The sequence below is a fragment of the Lacerta agilis genome, chromosome 8 (assembly GCF_009819535.1).
Source record: "Lacerta agilis isolate rLacAgi1 chromosome 8, rLacAgi1.pri, whole genome shotgun sequence".
NCBI lineage: Eukaryota > Metazoa > Chordata > Lepidosauria > Squamata > Lacertidae > Lacerta > Lacerta agilis.
In genome coordinates, this window is record NC_046319.1 from 37,493,700 (window position 1) to 37,517,658 (window position 23,959).

At 49.1% G+C, this 23,959-nt stretch overlaps 1 protein-coding gene across 7 annotated transcripts in view; it reads left to right on the top strand.

Annotated features, from left to right (window-relative positions):
* Positions 1-1,029: 1,029 nt before the first annotated feature.
* Positions 1,030-23,959, top strand: part of CBFA2T3 (CBFA2/RUNX1 partner transcriptional co-repressor 3) — a 66,016-nt gene continuing 43,086 nt past the window's right edge. For 3 of the 7 annotated variants that reach the window (XM_033156973.1, XM_033156976.1, XM_033156978.1), the window contains exon 1: positions 1,030-2,313. The gene's annotated coding sequence lies outside the window, so the exon portion shown is untranslated. Of the gene's footprint in view, positions 2,314-22,686; positions 22,706-23,959 lie in introns of those variants that run through there. The other 4 variants (XM_033156975.1, XM_033156977.1, XM_033156980.1 and 1 more) reach the window with 2 other exon arrangements.

Genomic DNA, 23,959 nt, shown 5'->3' on the forward strand with positions numbered 1-23,959 from the left:
GTAAACAGGGTTAACTGCAATATTCAACCTGAGTTTATAAGGTGAAGGAAGGGAGGCAGGCAGGAAGGAAGGAAGACACAAGCTGGTAAAAGCTTCCTGGTCAATACAATCTTCTGCTTCTTTACTCAGTCCCACACAGAGATGACCCACACAGAGTGAAGCAAAAGCCTCAGGTGGAAGACACTCCCCACTTTTGGAGATCAGTGCTGTGAATGTCACACAACCTGTCATGCACCCCATAAAGTAATGGGTTCAGTCTTCACTCAGGTTAAGTGGGTGATTTGTTGCTTCCACTGCTGGTCCAGTCAGTTTCTGCACTCCCATCAGCCTCAGCAGCAGACAGTTATTTTGGCCTATGACCTGTTTTGACAGTTATCCTGCCTATGGGACTTCTGGACCTAAACATCTGGAGGGCGCCAGGCTGGAGAAGGCTGCTCTCCTCCAGTGACCCTTCGGTGGGCCTTATGTTCTCTCAGACCCCACTCCTAGTTCATGAATGGACCTAGACAGCTCTACTTAGGAGGGTTTTTTTTATTATTTTGGGAGGGAAACGGGCATAAAGTTGGCATAGCGATTTCCACGAGGGAACACAGTTCCTGGATCCCTGCTGCAGCGGAAGGATGAAGCCTCTCGAGATGCCGGTGGCACTTACACCCGAGTAGGCAGGCGCTGGAGCTGCGCGGGAAGGCAAGTAAAGGGCAGCAGCAGCAGCCCAGCCTCCTTCTCAGCGAAGCCCGGGAAGGCAAAGCGGCGGAGGCGCGATTCCATCCGGCGGCGCGCGCAAAGAAGAGGGAGTCTGGGAAGGAGCCGGGGTCGGTGGGAGAAGCCGGCGTCGGATCGCGCCTCCTGGCCAGGCTGCTGCCGGGCTGGACTTGCTGTAGCAGCAGTAGGGGTGGAGCGCCCCCTGCCGGGAGCCGCGCGAAGCCCGCCGCCGCCGCCGCCGCCGCCGCCGCCGCCGCAGCAGCAGGCAAGGCGCCGCCGCTGCCAGGCGCTGCATCCAACGCGGCGCGTCCGGCAGGGCTGGGCTCCATCAGAGCGGGAGCAGCAGCAGCAGCGAGCGGAGGCAGGAAGGCGGGCTGGGGGGCCGCCGCCGCCGCCTCTCCCAGGAGCCCGCCCGCCGCCTGCCCGGCTTGCTGGAGCCGAGAAGCCGCCCGACCCGCGAAGGCAGAGCCGCCTGCCATGTCCCGGGGAGCCCGAGCGCCGCCGCTGCCGCGCAAGAAAAGCCCGGCGCCGCTGGCCAGGCTTTGAGGGAGACCGGGAGCCTTAGGCGGAGAGCGAGCGGCTCCCCCGACGCGCTCTGCTAGGCGATCGCCCGCCGCCCTCGTGCCCAGCTGAGCCACCCTCGCGGCTCGTCCTCCTGCGAGGGGGCGGACGGCGCTCCGAGGATTCCCTGCCCGGGAGGTGGCGGAGCCCTCGGGAAGGAGAGAGAGGCGCCGAGCTGCGTTGTTGGACGGCGGCGAGCGAGAGCCGAGCAACAGAGAGGGCATTGGGGGGGGGCGGGGTGTCCCTCGCCAGATGGCACACCGAAGGGGCGAGCGGAGGAGGCGGAGGCGGCTGCAGTAGCTGGAAGGCAGCTCAGGGAAGAGGAGGAGGGAAAAGGCGACGAAGACAGCAAGGGAGCAGCGCCTGGCCACTCGCCCGCCGTCGAGGAAGGGACCCAGCTGATCCCCGGCGCCCAGCCTCGCTGCGCACTGCCCCACCTGGGACCTGGCGCTGCTGGCTTCACCCCATGGCCCCGACACAGTGCCAGGCCTGAAGGGGCAGCGAGAATGAGGCCACGTCCAACGGCAGCCAGGCTTCTGCCCGGGCAAGCGGAGGGCGGCGGCCGCAGCGACAGCAGCAGCCGGTGAGCAGAGAGCCCGGCGCCCGGCGTGTGGAGCGCCATTTACCAAAGAGCCGGAGAGTAGGCGCGCTAGCCAAGCGCCGACGCCCGCTTTCCTCCGACGCCGCTTTTGGATCAGGAGCCACGCTTGGAGGGGCTCCGGAAAGGAGACGGACAGCTCCTCTCCCAAGGCAGGCGGGCGGAAGGGACCGCTAGGCAGGGCGCGCCGCTGGGACGTCGAGGGGCGCATCGGGCATCGACAGGACTCGGATCGCACCTGCTCAGGGCGCCCCCTCGCCCCAGTCGATGAGCCTCTTGGGGGCCCGGAAACCCCGTTTGGATTAACTGGTTCCCCTCCCTCTCTTTTTTCTGTCTTTCTTTCTCCCCATCCCCCTTTTTGGGTTCTCCGGGAACTGTCCGACGCCTGACCACCTTCCTCGACTTCTCCTGGGACTATTACCTCACCTCACCTCGCCACCGACCTCAGGACTGTAAGTTCCTCTCCGTTCTCTTTTACAGAGCTTACTAGCCTTCCGGCTGCAGGGATGCCATGGGATGTGGAGGGAACAGAGCGATTTGCGGGTGGGTGGTCGGTTAAGTTGCCTGATCCGAAGAAATGTCGAGAGGGGAAACCCCCCCCCCCCCAGCACGCACTCGCGTCTTCTCTTTCTCTTGCCTTTGTTATTTTGACCTTTTGGGGAAGTTTTTGCGGTTGGAGGAGAGGGAGACGGGCATCCCTTGGCCTCTGGGTGTCCCAGCTGTGTTCCCCCCGCCTCGCACTCCCCGGGCATGCTTGTCGCGGTGGTTTCTTTGAACTGTCCCAAAAGATGAAGAGGTCCACTGCGCTCCTCCTCTGTCCGGTTCTCAACCAGGCAAGAGGGGCGCAAAGCAGCAAAAAACAAAAACAAAACCCGGGCTGGATCCACCACCCGTTATCCAGCCACTTCCAAACAAAGGCGAAGGGGGGGGAGAGATGTGGCCAGATGTGCGCCCCCCGAACCGCCCTGCACTACGCTTGGGGAGGTTCGCCAAATACTCCACACCGATTTCCCGGAGGGTTGGCTAAGGGGTCTACTGAATGCACTGTGGGGAAGGGGATGCGTGGACACGGAGCGGCAGAAGACAGCCTGGCTGGGCTTGGGAAGCTACGCACGCCCTGACCTGGTGATGGTTCCTGTTCCTTGTCTCTCGATGTACCCCCCAAATTGCTGTTGCTGTTGCTGCTGCTGGGGCTGTTTTCTGAAGAAAAGACCATGTCTTACTTTTGTGGTCCTCGCTCGCTCTGCTATAGACCTGGCGGCTGCCTAAGTGACAGCCGCTTCAGCGCAGCCAAGACGAGAGGCTGATATGGACCCCGTCGAGGGTCGTTGGAAACTCCCGACACTTGACCGCCCCGCGACTCCGTCGCCTTGCAAGAGTTATCCCAAAGACCCCTTTTTTCCACCCAGACGCAGAGAGGTTTAAGTGTTCCGAAGAAGGGGGTTCTGGTCCCATTGCAGGAAACTCCCTTCTGCCCCGTCTAAGGGCGCCTTTGTTTGATCCCTTGTGTTAAGTGCTCCGCAGACAACACCATCCTCTTCAATTTAGCTGGATAGTTAATTCCTTAGAGGAAATGTCCAAGCGCAGAATGTTCGTGTGTTTTTTGTGGGGGAAGGCAGGCATGGTTGGAAGGGTGAGTGGATGGAGATTGACCCAGACCTGCCTGGTGCCTCTTTCCTCTTGCACTAGTTGGATGACATTAACCTGTGCGATTTGGCAACTCCAACCTTCTGTGGTGAGAGGAAAGCTGGAGGTGGACGAGCCAGGGGTGAGCAGCTTTGAAATTGTGGGGTGCAGTTTTAAAACAGCATTTCATAGAACCTCCGGTGTGGTTTTTAGGGAGTCTTGCTGAGAACCCTCAGGCAGAGGACAGTAATGGCAGGAAACCCAAATGAGCCACTAATTAGCATGGGCCACCAAAGCCACTTGGACATTGTTTTGTGTGAACCCTGTGCAAGGAAGACAAACAACTCTTGCCTCACTCTTCCCACCCGCCTGGTTACAAGTTGCCTGAGGAGCTTCTTATCTAAGTTGAGTCCAGACAGTGTAATTTTTAGGAAATGATCACTGCATACTTCAAATAAGTATCCTGGCTGAGTAATCATCCATGTGCTAGGGTTTTGTCTTGTTTGGTGTTTGTTTGTTTTTTAAAAAACACATACACACATTGCCAGGCATGGGAAGATATCTAACAGACCCCAGTTTACACCTGATTCATTTTTTCCGCGTTGCCAGACTTGCTCACAGCTTCAGACCTTGAGCCCATGAACATAAATCAAAGAAATGTCCCTGAGCATATGCAGATAGTTTGCATCCTTATAACGGGCAAGGCCTAAGTAACTCCCAGGCCCAGTGTGGGGTGCAGAACTTCCAGCCCAGAAAATGTGACTTCCAGAGAGTCTTAAAATCCCAGTCCTTTCCATATTAGAAATTAAGCGCAAAGTGTGTGTGAATAGGAAGGGGGTTGTCTGTGGCACAGGAATGCAGAATGTGAGCAAATGAATCTCCATGATTGTGACTTGGCAGAATTAATAAATCAATGTGCTTAAGACAGTGGGCTGGAAGGGAGTCCCTCCCTTCATTCACCATCATCAAGCTCAATACTATTTAGAAATGATATTTCACAACCCCATAACCCCATATGAGCGAGCTGGCTGTGATTGCTCCACTGGGAAAGGGTTTTTTTTCACTTTGCACATGCTCAGAGGTATTGTCTTCTTTGTTGTGGCTACCCCCATCCCTGGGCTCAGTCTTGTAACTGAAAATAAATTCTGGGACAAAGGAGTTGTGAGCCCAGCAAAACAACTTAGGTTGCAAGCTACAAATCTGGACTCTGCATCTGTGTCATGAACCACTCTAGATTAAATCCTTTGCAGTCTCGGTAAATTAGCTACACATCTGTTTATGAGGCTGGGGTTGGTGTTTTCCTTTTCCTTTTCTTTTTTTCCCCAAATCTCCAGTTCCAGATATTTTTGCCCTTCTAAAGAACAAAGGGAGTAGATTTCATCTACCACCCCACAAACCCACAAGCACTCTAAGCAAAACGCTGCCTTTCTATTCAAGTGTCGTGGAAAGCCCAGGGGGACACGCCATCTCTGGGACACTATCCCATGCAACTCCTGTAGGAATGAACTGGAGGGATTTGCACAAGTCCCGGATGGATAAGAAGGCAAAGCTCTCTTGCTGGGATTTTGAAGTGTCAGTTATAATGAGCAGACTGCACCCCCCTAACCCTATTTGAGATATTCACAGACCTCAATGTAGAGGAGGTTAAGTCAACCATGGTGAATTTATCCCATTTATTTCAATGGAACATGTGGGGAAAACAAACAAACAACACTTTTTTTTTTGAGTAGCACTACTAACTTTCCTGGGGAGCCGAGTGTCACCATGTCAGTTTTGCCAGTGTGGGCTGAATCTTGGCATTCCAAATATATGATGGTTATATATTGCAAGCTGCGGTGGTCCCAGAAGAGCATTGGGGATGAGAGCTGATTACCTTCCAAGTGGGTAAAAGACATTATTCACTGTAATGCAGCTTCCATGAGAACACAGGGACAACATGGATTGCTTTTCAATTCATTGCTCAAAAATGGCTCATATGTTAATTAGCTGAGAAGGTAGGCTTTTTATTTTTTTACTCAGCAACCACACTCTGCAAATGAGTCAAGTGGCAGCATTCTTGGCTAAGCTGGGTGGCAACAGCTAAGACTGGGAAGAAAATGTGGGAAGCTTAAGGAGTCAACATGTGGGCTGCATTGAGCCTATGAAGCCAATTCCAGTGGCCTACCAGCCCTCTCCCAAAATCAGGCACCTTTTCCTCTCACCCTCATGCCTTACTGACAAAGGTGCCTCTTCTCCCTCTGGTGCAATGGCAATGCCATTGCTAGAAGGTCTTAGTGCTCAAGGAAACAGGAAGAAGAGATCCTTCCTGTTTGCTGAGCACGAAGACCTTCTAGCAATGGCAACGTGCCGGATGGAGAAGAGGAGACTTTGGAAGGTAAGTCAAGGGCTGTGCTTTCCATTGCTGGGCTTGGTTGGGCTGGGTACAGAAATCCCTTAAATTTTACAGGTTTGGATGGAATTACTGTACAATACAAGGATTTGTTGTTTTCAGACCCTCCAAGTGTCTCTTTTTTCCAGGGACGTCCCTGATTTAGAGAAACCGTCCCAGGTTCTGATTTGATCCCAGAATGTCCCACTTTTCCTTAGGATGTCCCTATTTTCATTGGAGAAACATTGGAAGATATGGAGTTATCCAACCCCTAAGCCAGGGGTCAGCAAACTTTTTCAGCAGGGGGCCAGTACACTGTCCCTCAGACCTTGTGGGGGGCTGGGCTATATTTTGAAAAAAATATATGAGCGAATTCCTATGCCCCACAAATAACCCAGAGATGCATTTTAAATAAAAAGACACATTCTACTCATGTAAAAACACGCTGATTCCCGGACCATCCACGGGCCGCATTTAGAAAGCGATTGGGCTGCATCTGGCCCCCGGGCCTTAGTTTGGGGACCCCTGCCCTAAGCCGCCTGAAGGCGATCCTATATAGGGAAGTTTTCCAAATGTTTAATGTTTTATTATGTATTTTTAGATGTTGGAAGCCGCCCAGAGTGGTTGGGGCATCCCAGTCAGCTGTGTGGGGCATAAAGAGTAAAATGATAATTATGGAATGGGACATCCCTATTTTTATTGGAGAAATGTTGGAGGGTATGTTAGGAGTATTTGGGGGGGGTGACTTTTCACTTCATTCCCTGGGGAAAGCCACATCAATGGTCATTTTGTGTGCATGGAGTTTCATGTGTTAAAGGATTCTGTGATGCCTGACAGCTGACAATCAGGTCAAGCATAGTTATGAACCGCCTACAACTGAGATACATGACCACAGGGTGTGCAAACAGGGAAAATCTTCATGCAAAAGTGTGCGCTGTTCTGCATGATGATGAAAATGCATCTTGAGAGATAACCTACTAGAACTCTGGAAGAGGCCACATGCATTAGACTTGCTGAAGGGGGCATCCTCTGTTGAGGAGACAGTGCCCAGGATGGCTGTGCGTTGCAGCAGTGGGTAGGAACAGGTGGTAGTTGGGCTATGCCGAGGAGAGGAAACCTTTTCAGCTTGAGGGCCACATACCCTTCCATGGATCACTCATAAGTGGTGGGAGGGGCCAGAGGTAAAGTGGGTGGAGCAATGAATGCAAATGTTACCTCTGCTTGTTTCTATACTCACTCACCCCTCTGCAGGGAAGCAAGACGCATGATCTGTGTTCAAGGATACATTCCAGCCAGGCAAAAACTCTCAAGGAAGGTGTAAAGTAGGGTTGGGGAGGGTGTGGCCTAGAGAGAGTCCTGAGGGCAAGATGGAAAGGCCTGGCAGCCACATTTGGCCCCTCAAGTCTAAGATTCTCCATTCCTGTGCTCTGCTCTCATATCCTTTCATCCCTCACCATAAAAATAAGCATCCTGTTCCCCTCTGTTAAGTGTTGGGGGATAAGCAGCAAGTGCTGTGTGCTTTGCAGAAAGGTGTCTTGTACTGGTCCATGCATAACACTTTGGCTGACCCCAAAGTCATAGGCCTGCCTTTCCGTTGCAAATAATATGTGAATGCGTACCAGTCCAGAACTGGGTGAAATGGACTCTAGCCCACAAAAAACTTTCTGCTGTGGTAAATTTGTTAGCTTTGAAGCTGTTAGCCACAATCTCTGAGACACTACACTTAACACAAAATCTTCAAAAGTCTTATTGATGGAATGAACTAAGCCTCAGAATTACACAGCGGTGTGTGGTGGCAGTGGGAAGAACAGGAATCTGTAGGTTGCAGAAAGTGCCTAACATTAGCAGCATCGCATTCCAAGGATGCGCTAAAGGACCTGCATCTCTGAAACCAATCAGAACTAGGCATCTGGTCACATGGTCTGCCAGGTTCTCTCTTCCCCCCCCCCTCATCCCTCTCCCCTACCCCATGTTTCAAAGTCCACCCAAAGGAAACAGGCCTCCATCCTTCTTCTTTCCACTTGCAATGATAAGGATTGATACTGGGTGTGGCTGTTGCAATATCAAAGCAAATACTGAAATGCTGGGGGACCTAGCAAAGATCCTGCATTGTTGCACAGAGCCATGCTTGCTGGGGGCTGGGGGCTGAGAGTTTTCTCTTTTTTTCCCAATGACATAATGGCTATTTATAACTTTTGGCTCTCTCTGGGTTGCCGCTGGGCTGGGAAATGAATGAAATGCAGCTGTTGAGGGCAGGGGCGGGCTGTCTCTGTGCACGTTTCGCAGGCTCAATTAGAGAAAGCCCCCCCCCTTCCCCGTTGTTTTGGAAAGGGTCAAGATTTCAGCTTGTTTCTTTTTTTAAAAAAGTGTGTGCTCTGTGGGAGACCATTAACAGCGTCCCTGTTATTCTCTGAGATCCGCGTTGGGCTGAAGCAACAACTGCATGAACTTAACTTTCAAGAAGGACTGCGGCTGAGGGGCAAGGCATCAGCTATGCATGCAAAAGGTCCCATGCGCCAGCATTTCCAGGCAGGGCTTGGAGAGACCCATCCCTGCCTGAAACCCTAGAAGGCCCCTGTAGACAAGCCTGAGTTGGAGAGGCTAATGTTCTGATTCAGTATCTTGCGGCTTCCTACGTGAGCTCCTGGGAGAGTCCTGGGCAGATGGGCCTAATTTGAATAAAGAGCGAAGATGCCCAGCTGTGTGCAGAGTTGTCTTCAGAAGTATTTAATTCATGGTCCTGGGTCATACCAGCTTGAAGTTCTGGCTCAGCTGCCTGGATCATCTCCCTGCCAGCCCAACAGCTGGCTCTCCACAAATTCCTCCACCTGTTCACAGTGCTGTTTTCTGCCCTGGTTCTGTGGACAGAGAGTCACTTTCATTCCCTGGAGACTGACTTAGTTGTAATCCTAACCTTACTCACTCATTGAAACCAGTGGGACTTTCTTCTGAGTAGACAAGGTCGGGGTTGCAGTCACAGTGTCTAAAGTGAGAGATGGCTGCACTCAAGCTTAGAGCGCTTTACAAATAGCACACATTGTTTCAATTTGTTTTGTCTTTCTTCTCCAGACAAGGATCTGATCACTGCCCTCCTCTTTTCCTTTCCTGTGCTGCTGCTAGTTATTGAGGAAGTTCCCTATCCTATGGCAATCCATATAGCTATTGCTATTATCAGTATGAATAAACATCTATCCTGCACTTCAACTACAATTTTCAAAGGCTGCTTAAACAAGGTTCAGCAGCAAAATATTTTTGAAAGCAATAAAAGGACAAGATTAACAGTGCAATTCTAGGCATGTCTAGCCAGAAGTCCTAATGAGTTCAGCAGGGTTTATTCCCTGTAAGTGGCTGTAGGAACAACTTCAAAGCTCAACTTTGTTTAAAAAGCCCAGGGAAATGAAAAATGGTTTCCTTCTTACTAGAAAGGTAAGATAACAGGTTCCTGGTGAAAATTCCCGGGGTGAAAATTCCATAGATGGATGCCATCACTAAAAATGATCATCACTTATTGTGCTGCCATATCACCTGCCTCAGCTAGCGTGCCACAATCAGAAGGGGCACGAAGGAAGAAGATGACAAGTTTTCACTGCATGAAAATGTAGTGCCATCAATGTACATTAACAGAGTTCCATAGGGCAGGTCACTGCCTTCGGGGAGTTTACAATTTCACAGTGGGTAGGATAGCAGAAGAAAGGGAACTCAGAGAAAGGAAAACAAGGGTAGGAATGGTGAAGGTGAACACCAGTAGTTACGAGCAACAAGAACTTAGGCTTGGCTACTGTTTTTGGCTGAGCAGACAAGCTGAGCAGGTTTTTTGGCTGAGCAGACAATCCAGATCACTCAGATAAGTGAGCCAAGCTGCGTTCTATTGGAAGAGGATAAAATGTTTGAGATCATCATTAGCCATTCTGACATGGAGATAAAGTCCCCTCTCACATATGGCAATTGGACAGACACCCTAAGCATTAAGGTGCCTTAATGCAAAATAACATTTGCAATAACGGTTGCAATATTCTATGTAGTCTTCTCAACTCACTAGAAGTGTGTATGCTTTCAAAGAGAATTTGCAAACTGAAGCTGTAACAGATACACTCTGGACTGTAGAGAAATGTATTGTTCCATCTTGAAGATAATATTCCACAAACGCTGTAGTAAGGCAAGTGTCTAGACCTAGACAACCTTTTCCTGACCTATAAAGACTTAGGCAGCTCAGGATTCCAATACAGTACCTTCAGGGTCGCCTCTCCCCATGTGAACCAACCTAGATGCTGCATTTCTCATAGAGGCCTTTCTCTGTCCGCCTGTCTGCCCCCTTCAAGAGAAGTAGAGAGGGTGGCAACACAGAAACAGGCCTTCCTTGACGACTCCCAGTTGACAGAAGGCTCTCCCCAGGGAAACCTGCCTGGCACCATGGCCCTCTTCTTTTAGACATCAGGCTAAATAATATCTGTTTGCCCAGGCGTTTGAACAATAATATGGAAGGTAGTGTTTTATGGGTGTGGGTGTGTGGGTGTGTGCCTTGTTTTGGTGCCAGGTTGGGTAGGATTTGTCCTTTTATAAATATTCTTGGATGAGTAATGTATTTTATTTTTATTTATTGCAGGGTTTAAATGTATTTTATGCTGGAAGTCACATTGGAACACACCAGCATTGTGTGGGGAAAGAGATGAATGTTTTCTGTTGCACCAGCCACTGCTTCCTTAAATACCGAGCATTTTTGTTGAGTCTTTCTGGTGTGCAAAATGCTTCCCCTTTTACATTATCTCAGTAATCTTAACAACACTCCTGTAAGGTAGGGTGCTATTCCCCCCACCCACCCATGCAGGGCATAGACTGAGAGTGAAAAGTGCCTTGCTTAAAGGGACCTGCTAAGGTCATGACAGAGGTGAAATTCATGGTTGTCATCACATGGTGGAACTGCTTTCTGAGATCAAAACGTTTCACCAATCCTGCCCCTGCTAAGGAGGCGGTACAATTGCAGGGGCATTTGCAGAGGGAAATCAGCAGGCAAGAGTTGTTGGTTTAGTTACTCTCCCCTTCTGCATATGTCTCAACTACTTGTGGGTCCCCCATTCATGATCCCCAGGTGTGCTGTTAGAACAGAGGTAAGCCCAGCAGTGAGAAGGGCATTTGCAAGGATGACTCAACGGAAGAATCAAGCACCTGTTAACAAATTCCTCCACCTCTGTGTTTGTCTCAGGTTAGCCATCTCTCACGCAAACCCTTCATTTAGCCCATGGGAAGTAATAGCTCTGCTCTGTTCTGCACTAGTCAGGACACATCTGGAGTGCTGTATCCAGGTCATTTGAGGAAGGACTTTGACCGAGAGGAGGGTGATCAGGATGGTGAGGGCTGGATGAGGAAAGGGTGAAAAAGCTGGGGATGGTTAGCCTGGAGAAGAGAAGGTTAAGGGGGTGGGGGAGTGGGAGAGACATGAAAGCAGTCTCCAAATATCTTAAGGGCTGCCATGGAGAAGATGGAGCTGGAGCCTCCAGCAACAGATGCTGGGTGTCCGTGTGCAATCACAGGGAGGTGTTAGAAAACAAGAGCTGTGTGGGCTACTACCGGTATGTTATGGCCTTTAGTCCCTAAGGGTGCTGTCCTCTCACCAGTGCTGAAGTAAAAATTAACAACCAGTCCAGTTGGTTTCAGTACATGGGATAAAGCACTCAGCGTTTACGGTGTGGGTGTCCTGCTTTGGTGGTAGTAAGTTGTCTTGGGTCACTCTTGCATTAGGAAAAACTTCTGGAATGGTGGAACATTCTGCCTCAGGATATGGTGGGCTCTTTTTCACTGGAAGTATATAAGCACGGCTGGGCAAGCCACATGTCAAGGATGCTGTAGTTGCAGATTCCGTACTGAGCAAGGGGTTGGATCAGATCCCTCCCAACTCCTATGATGTGGTCATAAGTGGGCCTGCTCCATTTTCAGAGCCTAGGAGATTGGAACAGGGCTTCCTTTGTGGTGGCTCCCCAGTTGAGGAATCCTCTCTCCAGAAATACCCCTAAAGAAAAGCCCTGTTGGTTCAGCCCAAAGGTTCATATAGTCACAGTGGCCAACCAGATGCCCCTATTGGGAAGCCCACCAGCAGAATCTGAGTGCATTGTCCCCCATTTGTGATTCCCAGAAACTGGCATTTGGAGGCATACTGCCTCTGACAGTGGAGGTACAACGTAGCCATTGTGGCTAGTAGCCCTCAGTAGCCTTATCTTCCATGAATTTGACTAATTCTCTTGTAAACCCATCAAGGTTAGTGGCCAACGTGGCAGCAAATGCCACAGTTTAACAGTGTGCTGCATGAAAAAGTCCTTTCTTTCACCTGTCCCAAATCTTCCAACGTTCAGCTTTCTTGGATGGCTCCATTGGGTTCTAGTGTTCTGAGAAGGAGAAAATGTGTTTTTTCCTATGCACTTTCTCCACACTAGGCATGATTTTATACATCTGTTCAGCGCCGTCTCTCTCCCCTCCCCAGTGTCTCTTGGCTTTTAGGCAGCAATTGAACACAGTTTTATTTGGTGGGCTCTTGGATGAACAATGTTGCTCTAGGCTGCTCTCAATGGGTTTGTTTCCATTGTGCTTTTTCAGCAGATCGTTTTCAAGTTTAGCAAGCCGCCCTGAGGATCAGTTCTGATGGAGAGGTTGAGGCAAAAATGTTATAAAGGAAGGAAGGAAATGCACCTTGCCTTGGCAGATGTGAGTTGGGGAAGCACCCCTTTGCCAGGGTCACCAGGAGCTCCTTCTCCCTCTGCCCAGGACATGGCATCTACTACTAATGTCTTGGTGCAGTTCCACTGGTGGGTCAGGTGCTGTGTACACAATGCAGAAACCACAGCATCCCCTCCTCTGGAGACTTTTCAGGTGCTGCACCAGACGGTCACAGGTGAGGCAGACAGGTAGAGGGGGAGGGGAATGCTCAGTGTCCAACGGAACAATCGTATCCCACCTTCAGCAGGTTGAATTTTATTTTTTGGTGGTTCCAATTCTACAATTTTATACTTATGTTTTTATTTAATAGTTGTCAACTGCTCAGGAGTTATTTTGGATATGAGCAGTATATAAATTAATTAATAATAATATGGGTGATTGAATTATTATTATTATTATTATTATTATTATTATTATTATTATTATTATTATTATTGTGGTAGACATTGGGGAAGAATAATATTAGAAGCTTTCCTAATTTGGGGAAGAGTTTATTGAAGGGCTTGGAAGATAAAGCAGGCTGAACAGAGGCAAGGAGTTCTTCAATCCCGAGATATAGTTAGACTCCAGTTCCTACCATTCCCAGCCAGCTTAGCCAATGGTCAAAGGTGATAGAAGTTGTAGTCCAACAACATCCAGGAGCGGGGAGACAAGGTTGAAGAATCCAGCTCTAAGCCGCCCTTCCTTTGCCTGCCTGGTGGCCCCTGGCTGTTTTGAAGTACAGTTCCCATCTGCCTCAGGCAACATGGCCATGCTGGCTGGGTCTGCTGGGAGTTGTCATCCCAAATAGCCAGAGGGCACTGGCTGGGGAAGGCGGCTCTAAAAACAAGGAAGAGGCTGACAGAAAGAAGCAGCCAGGAATCAGAGAGGAAGCACGAAGCAACCAGCCTTCATTGCTTCTGCCTAGACGCACCCCTAGGGATGGGGAAGAAATTCAATTTTATAGTGAGGAACAGCCTAATTTGCACTCCTCAAATCAATAAATAAAGCAAAACACAACTATCCCCCCTCCCCCCATATTTCTGTGATGCAGCTCTCTAGCTAAGCAGTGTGGACAAACATGCACACATTAGTGAAAATGACATACAAATGCATTTCATATGGGAAATTGCTTGCGAAAATTTTGCTACACTTCATGCAAGAAAAAAGCGTGTTTTAAGAGAATTCTGTACTAAAGATACTGGTGAGCTTTCATGAGTATTTAAAAAAAATAAATCACAAGTTGCTGCTGAAATGTGGAGAACTGAATTTAAGATCGGGAAAATGAGGGAACCTAAAAGTGACAGATTCATCCATCACTACACACACCACTCCAATTATATATTGCTTTGGATTCTTTCTGGGGCTTAAACAGATCTATGATCCACCCCCCCACCCCAATTTGCCACTGGCTCCCTTCTACACCATTGCCTCTGCCTAACCAGAGCTGGAGCCACAAGTCATTGGGGCTCATCATCACCACCCTGAAATGAAACTTCAGCTCCTCTGCTAATGTGGGGAGGCCAGGTCAGAGCAAGGGGATAGAGCCTCGCACTCTGCTGCTTCATTTTGTTTTCAGATTCGGCCCCCCCCCCCCGCCCACTTCCATGTTGAGGGGGAAATTGTGTCTCACTTAATTCCCAGCATATGGCTCAGGAACAGAACCTTGCCTGTGGGTAGGAGGAAGGGGTTGAGCAAGCACAGATTCCGTGGCAGCAGCTTAGGCCCTCATGACAGTTGAGTGGAGGGTCTGCATTAGCTCTGCAGGAGAGTGCAGGCGCTGCATGCCAAAAACCTGCTCCCATATTTAGCACATTAGTTCACAGGTCACCAATGTGGTGCCCATGGAGATAGGGAGGCCTTCCTAGGTGAGCAACCGCCTGCCTTTGTTACGGAGGTAATGTGGTGGTGTTGTCAGAGCATCATCCTATACCCACCCGGTGTTTTGAAGGCTGACGGAAGCTGGGTTAGAGCCCTGGACTAAGACCAAGGAGGCCCCGGTTCAAAGCTCAATGCTGGGTAACTGTGGAACAGTCGCAGCCACTCTCAGCCTGCCTACCTCACAGGGTTGTTGTGAGAATAAAATGGAAGGAATGTGAGATCCATATATGTCACTTGGAGGGATGGTGGGATAAATATAAATAAATCTTCAGTGTTTCCAGCAAAAAACAAAAAAAAGGCATATTGGTCCAAGCTGTGAGCTAAAAGATCTATGGATAAAGGGCGGTGTGCAAATTTAAATAATACATAATGTAAATAACTAATTAATAATAAAACGAGCATTTGGTCATAGAATCGTTGAGTTGGAAGGGACCCTGAGGATCATCTAATCCAAACCCCTGTAATGCAGGAATATGCAGTTCTCCGTTATGGGGATCAAACCTGCACCCTTGCCTTACAGGGAGGCATATAGAAAGCAGACTTTTCACCACTGATTGATAATATATGGGAAGCAAATAATGGCACCTGGGGCTCCTCCCAGGATGATACCCCAGCCTCCCTGCCCAGTGACATATTGTGTTCCAGACCTGTGGCTGTTCTCCAGCTATCCCCAGCCACTAAGCCTCTTCCTCTTCTTTCTTTGTCTTACTTCTAAGCGCAGCAAGGGGAAGGGCACATCGGTGTTGCAGCAAATGTCTTTTCTGATCCTGCAGAGGGTAGAACCTGAACCCAAGGGTTCAAACTAGAAGAACAGAGATTTAGACAAAGGCTGGGGGAATATGTGGGCCGCGCAGACATTGCTGGACTACAAATCCCATTGACACAGACAATTAGCCATGCTGGCTGGGGCTGATGGGAGTTAAGAGTCCAACAACATCTGGAAGCTCCCCGGCTCCCCTACTCCTGACTGATACAAAACGGTTAAGGAGAACTTTGCAACATCACAAGCGGGTTGACAGTGAAGCAGACTGCTTCTGAAGATGGTGGATTTTCCCTTGTTATACTTTATTAAGCAGAAGCTGGGTGACCTACACTAACAGGGAGAATGTTGCAGTGGGTCTCTTGCACCGGCAGGCCTTTGAGATCACTTCCAAGATCTATGATCTTAGGAGAAAAGACTCTCTAAATGTTAGGAGAAGCGGATTATGGGATACGTAGCTGCCATTTTCAGTTCTTTTCTCTGGGTCCATGAGGACTAGCAGCACCTTTCTTTTTAAAAAACAAAAGCTGGTGTTTAATTGTGAATTCCACCTGCATCTGTGTTTAGATGCACTTTCCTAAGTTCTCCATCACTTGATTTTAGGAACATAGGAAGCTGCTTTATACTGCATCCATTGAGGTAAGTATTACAGTGGTACCTCGGGTTACATACGCTTCAGGTTACATACTCCGCTAACCCAGAAATAATGCTTCAGGTTAAAAACTTTGCTTCAGGATAAGAACAGAAATTGTGCTCTGGTGGCGCAGCAGCAGCGGGAGGCCCCATTAGCTAAAGTGGTGCTTCAGGTTAAGAACGGTTTCAGGTTAAGAATGGACCTCCAGAACGAATTAAGTACATAAACAGAGGTACCACTGTATCCTCTCTAACAACAACAACAACAAACTTTATTTATTTGCATAGCCCACAGGCCGTTGCATTAAAAAAAAAAAACATATACCACTGTATCTACACTGACTTGCAGTGGCTCTCCAAGTTTTAAGGCCTAGTTCTCTTCTCTAGCCCTACCTGGAGATGTCTGGGATTGAACCTGGGACCTTCTGCATGCAAGGCAGATGCTCTACCCCTGAGCCACATCCTTGCGTCTCTCATGGAAACAGGTGCATTGTCCCACCTCAGATCCAGCCAGCGTGTTGGGGCTTGCTCTGGTTCCCTGCAGCTGCACCCAAGGGCCAGGCCAGATCGCATTGCTCTGTTTACTCTTGGTGGTCAGGGAGGATGTTCGTGTTCCCTGAGCGCAAGACAGCTGGTAAACAGTGGTGGTGTTGGCTGGGTAGCCAGCTCCTTTGTCTAGTGAGGAGATCATTAAGGGCTCTGCTTCCCACCTGTTCTGACAGGAAATGGCCCAGCTGCCTGGTCCTCCCGTTTCCTAGTAACAGTTGACAAGATGGTGGCGCAGAAGGGGCCTCTACCCAAGATACGTCTGTTAGTCCACAGTGTCACTCGCACCATGCGCAGGAAGATGCCCCCGCTAGAAATGGAGCCGTATTATTCACACAACTTGGAGCACCTCTTAGCCGGTTGAGGAGAATGTACATTTCCTCACTACGTAGCAGACATCCAGGTGTGGCAACCAGGCAAGTAACCTTTACTTGCTAGTGGTCTACTGGAGTTTTTGGCTCTCCAGGGTGGAAAATTCATGTGGGTTAATATGGCACTTGCTGAAGAGATTGCTGAGACACTTTGTTCTTGAATGCTTGTAGGATGCAGTCTTTGCCAACCTGGGTGTGCTGGGCTGGCAGGGGCTGGCAGGAGTTGTAGTCCAAAACATCTGGAGGGCACCAGGTTGGCAAAGACTGTAATGTACCATTTCCCTAGGGACCAATGCCAAAAGACAGTCAATGGGGAAAGGTTTAGCTTGATTCTTGTTAGGCCAAATCCTGATAAAAGAGAGTTGGAGTTTCATGTGCTTAATGGTTTCTTGAATTTTGGGGGCTCCTCACTGCAGCTGTTCAGAGCTAACACTTCTTTCCCTTGTTGTTCTTTCTCATTTTATGAATCATATTTTGTTTGCATTTTATTATAGGGAAACATGTAAGCTTTTCAGTGCCTCCAAAGCCTAGCTGCCAAATGACGTCTCATTTCAAAATCTCAAACTTCGGCATATTCTATTTCTTTTACTCATGTCCTGAATGCATTTGTACCCCACCTTTCCCTCCCAAGTCACTCAAGGTGGTTTCCTAGGTTCTGCCACTCTTCATTTAGTCCCTACAGCAACTCTGTGAGGTTGGTTAGGTTGAGAGTCAGCGAGCTTCACAGCCCATTGGCAATTTTAACCCTGGTCTCCCAGTCTTGTTAGACCTGGTGACAGAACTCCAACATGGGGGTTAATGCCATGCTGGTGGGGCTGAACCTGTACCTCCTGGGCACAGCTGGTAGTGTGAGTACTTTCTGCCATTTAGTCGTAATGATCTCAATAAATCTTTCTGGAACTAAGCTGCTCCCTTTCGGCATAGTACACAGCTACACTATGAGACCAGGCGAAGAATCCTGCCGGTTCAGGACAAAGGCCAATCTAGAACAGCATCCTGTTCTCTCAGTGGCCAACCAGATGCCCCTATCAGGAAGCCCGCCACAAGCAGAATCTGCGGGTAACCATGCTCTCTCCCATTGTGATCCCCAGCAATGGGCATCTGGAGCCATCCTGCCTCTGACAGAAGAGGTGCAACACAGCCATTGTGGCTAGCAGCCATTGATAGCCTTACCCTCCATGAATTTGTCTCATCCTCTTTTAAAGCCACCACGACCCCTTGTGGGAGTGAATTCTATAGTTTAGCTCTGTGCTGTGCTTTCTTTTGCCGGCCCTGAATCTGAAGGATCATTGGATGGGCCCGGATATTATGAGATCCACTTCATCCACGACAGTCGGCATTTTATACACCTCTATGTGCCCCCATTACTCATTCCCCCCCAAACTTAAAAGTTCCCCTCCCTACCCCTTTCCTCCTAGGGTTTCCATCACCACTCCTTGATTGCAACATGTTTTATGTCTCCTGTGCACAAAAAACACATTGTGTGTGTGTGTGTGTGTGTGTGTGTGTGTGTGTTAAGCATGATTTCGAAATTGCAAGCCTTCAATGATTTTTTAGATACAGCTGAAAAGCCCAAAACTGTTTTGCTTGCAAAATAATTATTGGGGGGGGGCAAAGGGGTGTGAATAGCCTTTTGTCTCCTTCACTGATGCTGATGCTAGGAACTGCAACAGCTTCGCTCTCTTCTCCCCCTCTCCTCCCCCCTCCCCATAACACCCTGATTCCGACTGCTCCATCTGCTTGCTTGGAATGCTTCCCACAATTGGGATGCCTGCAGAAAGAAAAGGATTAGGGGGAAATCCAGTCCCACTGAGGGATCAGCCTGAGAGGTCACTCAGAAACACCAGGCTGTGCACCGGTTAAGTTGGGCTCCGTTAACTGGAATGTGAAATTCCCCTCCTGGCCTTCATCTCAGTCTGCCTAGGTGAGATTCATACTGCTGTGTAGTTGTTTTAAAAAGCACCTTCCAGTTAAGCAGCTGCATCCAGATGCCACTACTACTACTGCAACTACAAGGGTGGGACCCTGTAGCCTCCCACATGTTTCTGGACTCCAACTCCCATCATTCTTGATCATTGGCCATGCTGGCTGAGTCGGATGGGAGGCGGAGTCCAACAGCATCTGGAAGACCACTACAAGGTGTACTACAAGATGCAGGGATGATGGCTGTCAGCCTAGATCAGGGGTCCCCAAACTAAGGCCCGGGGCCCGGATGCGGCCCAATCACCTTCTCAATCCGGCCCACAGATGTTCCGGGAATCAGTGTGTTTTTACATGAGTAGAATGTGTCCTTTTATTTAAAATGCACCTCTAGGTTATTCGTGGGGCATAGGAATTCGTTCATATTTTTTTCCAAAATATAGTCTGGCCCCCCACAAGGTCCAAGGGACAGTGGACCAGCCCCCTGCTGAAAAAGTTTGCTGACCCCTGGCCTAGATGGCTTTAAAAGGGGATTAGGCCAATCCCTGGAGGAAAAGGCTATCGATGGCTGCTTGTCATCCTGACTACATTTTATCTGCAGTATCAGAGGCATTGGTTAGCTAATTAACACATTGCCATTGAAGGATTCTCTCCTCCTTCAGTGGATCTGCCAATCCTCCTTTTAAAGCAGTCAGTAAAGCATGTGACTCTTGATCTCAGGGTTGTGGGTTTGAGCCCCACATTGGGCAAAAGATCCCTGCATTGCAGAGGGTTGGACTGGATTGCCCTTGCAGTCCCTTCCAACTCTACCATTCCATGATTCATTGAAGGCATCTCCTGTCAGTGTGAATTCCATAAGCCAATGGTGCACTATGTGAAGAAGTCCTTTCTTTTGTCTTTCCCGAATCTAATGTCCATCAGTGCCATCACGTTCTACTATTACAGGGTCAGGGGAAAACCTGTCTCCCTCCCCAGCTGCTTCTGCCCACTTCCTGCAAAGGCAAAATATATGGGAGGAGATAAGTGAGGCTTTTTTTGCTAAGTAAAGAGCTCTTACACCTTTCAGCCAAATGATCCCCTGCGCATGTGCTTGTGCTTTTAGATTTTTTTTAACCCATCCAGTTCCTACAGGGTGACATTATAAATTACAGTAAAGGACTTAAATGTAGGGCGCTTCTTTTTTTTCTATTGAAAAACTAGCTATCCTTGCAAGGAATCCCCTGATAATCTCTTAACAGAAAAGTCTTGCCATCATTCTGGGGAAAACGGAAGGCTAGGCCAGTGTTTTTCAACCTTTTTTGGGCAAAGGCACACTTGTTTCATGAAAAAAATCATGAGGCACACCACCATTAGAAAATGTTAAAAAAAATTAACTATGTTCCTATATTGACTATATATAAAGTAATTTTTCAATTTTTCACACGGCACACCAGGCAACATCTCGCGGCACACTAGTGTGCCGCGGAACAGTGGTTGAAAAACACTGGGCTAGGCCACCAAGGACACCTCCTTGATGTCTTTGTTTGCTGTGTGGAAGGTGCCCTTACAAGGCTATCCTTGCACACTGGAGCCAACCCATCAGAACCCTGGTTTCAATAGGAGCCCAAAACACACATCCCACTAAAAGTAAAACAAAATTGAAATGATAGAACTTGTGCTGCAAACCTCTGCTCCACAGATGCAATAGCAGCCTGAAGGTGCTGCCTTTAGACCAGGCCTGTGTAACTCCAATGTTTGGGGCAGATGCTTTCCAGATGTTGTTGGACTACAGCTCCCATCATCCCTGATAATCGGCCGTGCTGGCTGGGGTTGGATTCCAATAACATCTGGAGGGCGCTTTGTCAGTTCCCCTGTGATGAAAAGTGGGACGGGGGGGTGGGGGTGGGGAGTTGATAAAATGCCTGATCGCAGAAGAGCCACAGAGATAGTGGTCTGGGTAGAATGCATAGCCTATCCAGTGAACTCAGCTGTTTTGGAGACTTAAAAATGAACATCTGGATAACACCCCCGCTCTTGTGCACCGAACATGCTCATGTGCAGCTCCTGTCTATTGCGCTGTGGCTTGTGCTCAAGAAGTTCCCCTTCGGAGGGGAGAGGCTTTGGCAAATATCGCAGTGTAAGTCCCATGTAATCCAGGGAGTCAAAAGGTGATTTTAAGCCGTCTACAGCTTGTTGGAGGCAGGCAGCTCATCCCCAAAGGCGGGTAGGGAGAGTGGCAGAGGGAAGGTGAAACATGCATATTCTGGAGATGTAGGGAGAGCACGGGGAAGAGGGGAAGAGGAGGAATAATACTTGTTCGCTTATCCTGAGCTCATCTGCAGAGCCGAGTAGTGCCTTCCAATCCTTTCCTAATGGCTTCAAGCCATCACCACCTTAATCCATCATTAGCTGGGCATATTTCAGATCTGAGCCAACAGTGAATTGGTGTGCGTATGGCAGCGGCGGGTGGGGGGGGGGAGAAGAGAGAGAGACTTCTCTCGCTTGCATGCTTCCCCTTATTCCCATGCCATCCTTGCTGCTGCCTGTGTGTAATTAACAGAGTAATTAAAAACAGGATGAGTTAATTGGTATTCATTTATGTGGCAGATGTTTTTAATTGAGATACGAAACAATTTACCTGTTTATATAAACAATAGTGAACGAAGGCTTGTAAAACAGGGTGTTTTTCCTTCCACATGCAGCAGGATCTGAGCCATCTCTCCAAGCTCCTTTTCATCAGGCCTGAGGCCAAACTGATGGAGAGCACCTGGGGGTTGTGGATGGTGCCAGGGACTGAGGCTCCGTTCCAAAGATGTGTTCCTCCCCTTTCTTAATTGCATGCCAGCTACAGGGATGTTGTTACAGGGTGACAGAGCAGGGCTGGACCCTGGGTCTTTTCCACTGGTCAGCTTCCACTTCCTCCCTCCCTTAAAAAAAAACAGAGAGGCTGTTTTAAAAATTAGCTTTGCTTACAGGACTGCTGGTCAGGCATCCACATGTGCAAAAAGAGCCCAAACATTAATGCATATTTGCATTAAAAATTGCATATGCTGATCTATGTGCGTAGAGGCAGATTTAGAAGCAATTAATAACCTGGTGTTTTTACATGAGTAGAATGTGTGCTTTTATTTAAAATGCATCTCTGGGTTATTTGTGGGGCATAGGAATGTGTTCATTTTTTTCCAGGCTGTTGCTCTGTTTTGGGGTGGGATTCAGTCACATACTGGCAAATTCAGGTGTCAAAATTAAAGTTGATTGGGAGCTCTTGTGCAAGGAAACCAGACTTTAGCAATAAGGAAAAGTGATGGAGGGGGTTGTACTGGAAAAGTGTGGGATGGCAACTGCTTGATGCAAAGTCCTATAACCTCCCTGCCGACAAATCACAGCGAATGCTTGGTAAACAGGTAGCACTGTATAATCTCCCTGCAAACTTTGTGCAAATAAATGAAGATGAATTCTCAGCTAACAGTTTGCTTTGGAGTGACCCTACTCTGAATGGAAGGTTTGACCTTTGGTGTTTGTATGTGTGTTTGTGTTGTGACTTCCTAGCCATGGGCAGGTCCATGGCTTCTGCCTCTGCTGGAAAGGGGCTCAAGCACACCTCAGTTTTCCCAGAGTCATGGCCCACAGCAGATAAGAAATGTGATAGTGAAACATTTGGCTATTGCTGGAAAGAGGCCTTGGCAGCCTGCCGGCAAAGACCAGATGGCTGGAAGCCCAGCTGTGGGGAGAGCAGGCTGGTCTCAGGTGTGCTAAGTCCTCAATCGGTCCCAGGAAGACTTGGCATCACATCCTAATGAATATCGAAGAGGGGGCAAGAAGCACCGTCTTTGCTCTTTAACACCGTGATTTTCCATTTCAGCAGATACTGAATCACTCCTGTCAAGCCCTGCGCTGATACCGGGATGCTGAGCATCTCCTAATAGCTCTGTGGGTTTTGAATTCCCAAAAGGGAGGGAGGGAGGGAGGGAGGGAGGGAGGGAGGAAGGAAGGAAGGAAGGAAGGAAGGAAGGAAGGAAGGAAGGAAGGAAGGAAGGAAGGAAGGGGTGTATCTTCCTCTCCAGTCCCCAGGACAGGTTAGAAAGAGAAATTCCCTGGCACATTTTTCATGGCCTGTGCAACAAGGAGAAGGGAAACTTTTGCTTCTGTGCTCACTTTAGGCCAGGTCCCCAGTCTCTTGTCCCCTTGTCTCCCTTTAATTTCCCACTTTCCTTCCAGCCCCTTCCTGCACCATTCATTTATGGTTCAATCCCCAGCATCTCCAGGCAGGTAGGTCTAGGAATGCCCCTGTCTAACATCCTGGAGAGCTTCTGCCAGTCAGAGTAGAATCTACACAGTGCTGAGCCTGATGGACCAACAGTCTTACTTGGTATAATGCAGCTTCTCATCTACTGCATGTCCCCATTTTTCTGATTCCCCTTGCATCCATTTCCTCAAAGAACTTCATCAAAGAGTTGCCCCACATCTCCCTACTTTCCTTCACTGTAGTCAATTTATAGCCTGCAAGCAGCGTATTCTGAACCTCCCAGTTATATCATTTATCTTTGATCACATGCCTCATACACCTAGTTACCACTGGTCCCTCATCAATATTGCCTACACTCACTAACAGCAGCTCTCTGGGGCCTTCAGACAGGGCTCTCTCCCAGCCCTAACTGGAAATACCAGGGATTGAACCTGGAACCTTCTTCATGCAAGGCAGCTGCTCTGCCACTGAGCTATGACCCTGAAGGGAGAGCACAGACACTTTGGCCTGGCATGTAGCTTGTTCTGCATCAGCTACTTATGATGCTGCAGGATGTAACCCAGAGTTTGGTCACATCCACACCATACACTTAAACTGCATGGCTTCCCCCGCAAAGAGTATCTTGGGAACCATAGTTTACCCTCACAGTCCTAGCACCCTAAACAATCTACAGTTCCCAGGGTGGGAGTCCTGGGCTTTCAATGTGTTTCTAATGCATGGTGCAGCTGCTGGAAGCTTCCACCAGCCCTGCTCTTCGGGGGCCATGGGCAGGTGGGCAGGGCTGATGTGCCCCAGCTGCCTATGGGGGGGGGTGAAAATAGAGGCGAGGTGGCCCAGAGGTGCCAAGGGCAGCAGCTGCCAAGCTTTGGAGATGCACTCCAGTCATTCCAAAGAAACGAAAGGAAAACAAGGAAGGAGACCGCGTTGTTTTCCTTAACAGGGAAAGGCGGCTGGAGGAGCCTGGCACTGGGTCCAGCTGCCCCAGCTGTGGGGGGAGGAGGGGGCTCCTGGGGAAGGTTTAGGAGACAGGCTGAGCCCCCTCCCCCCTCCCCCATCTTTTCCCACATGGAGTGGTCTGCAGTTC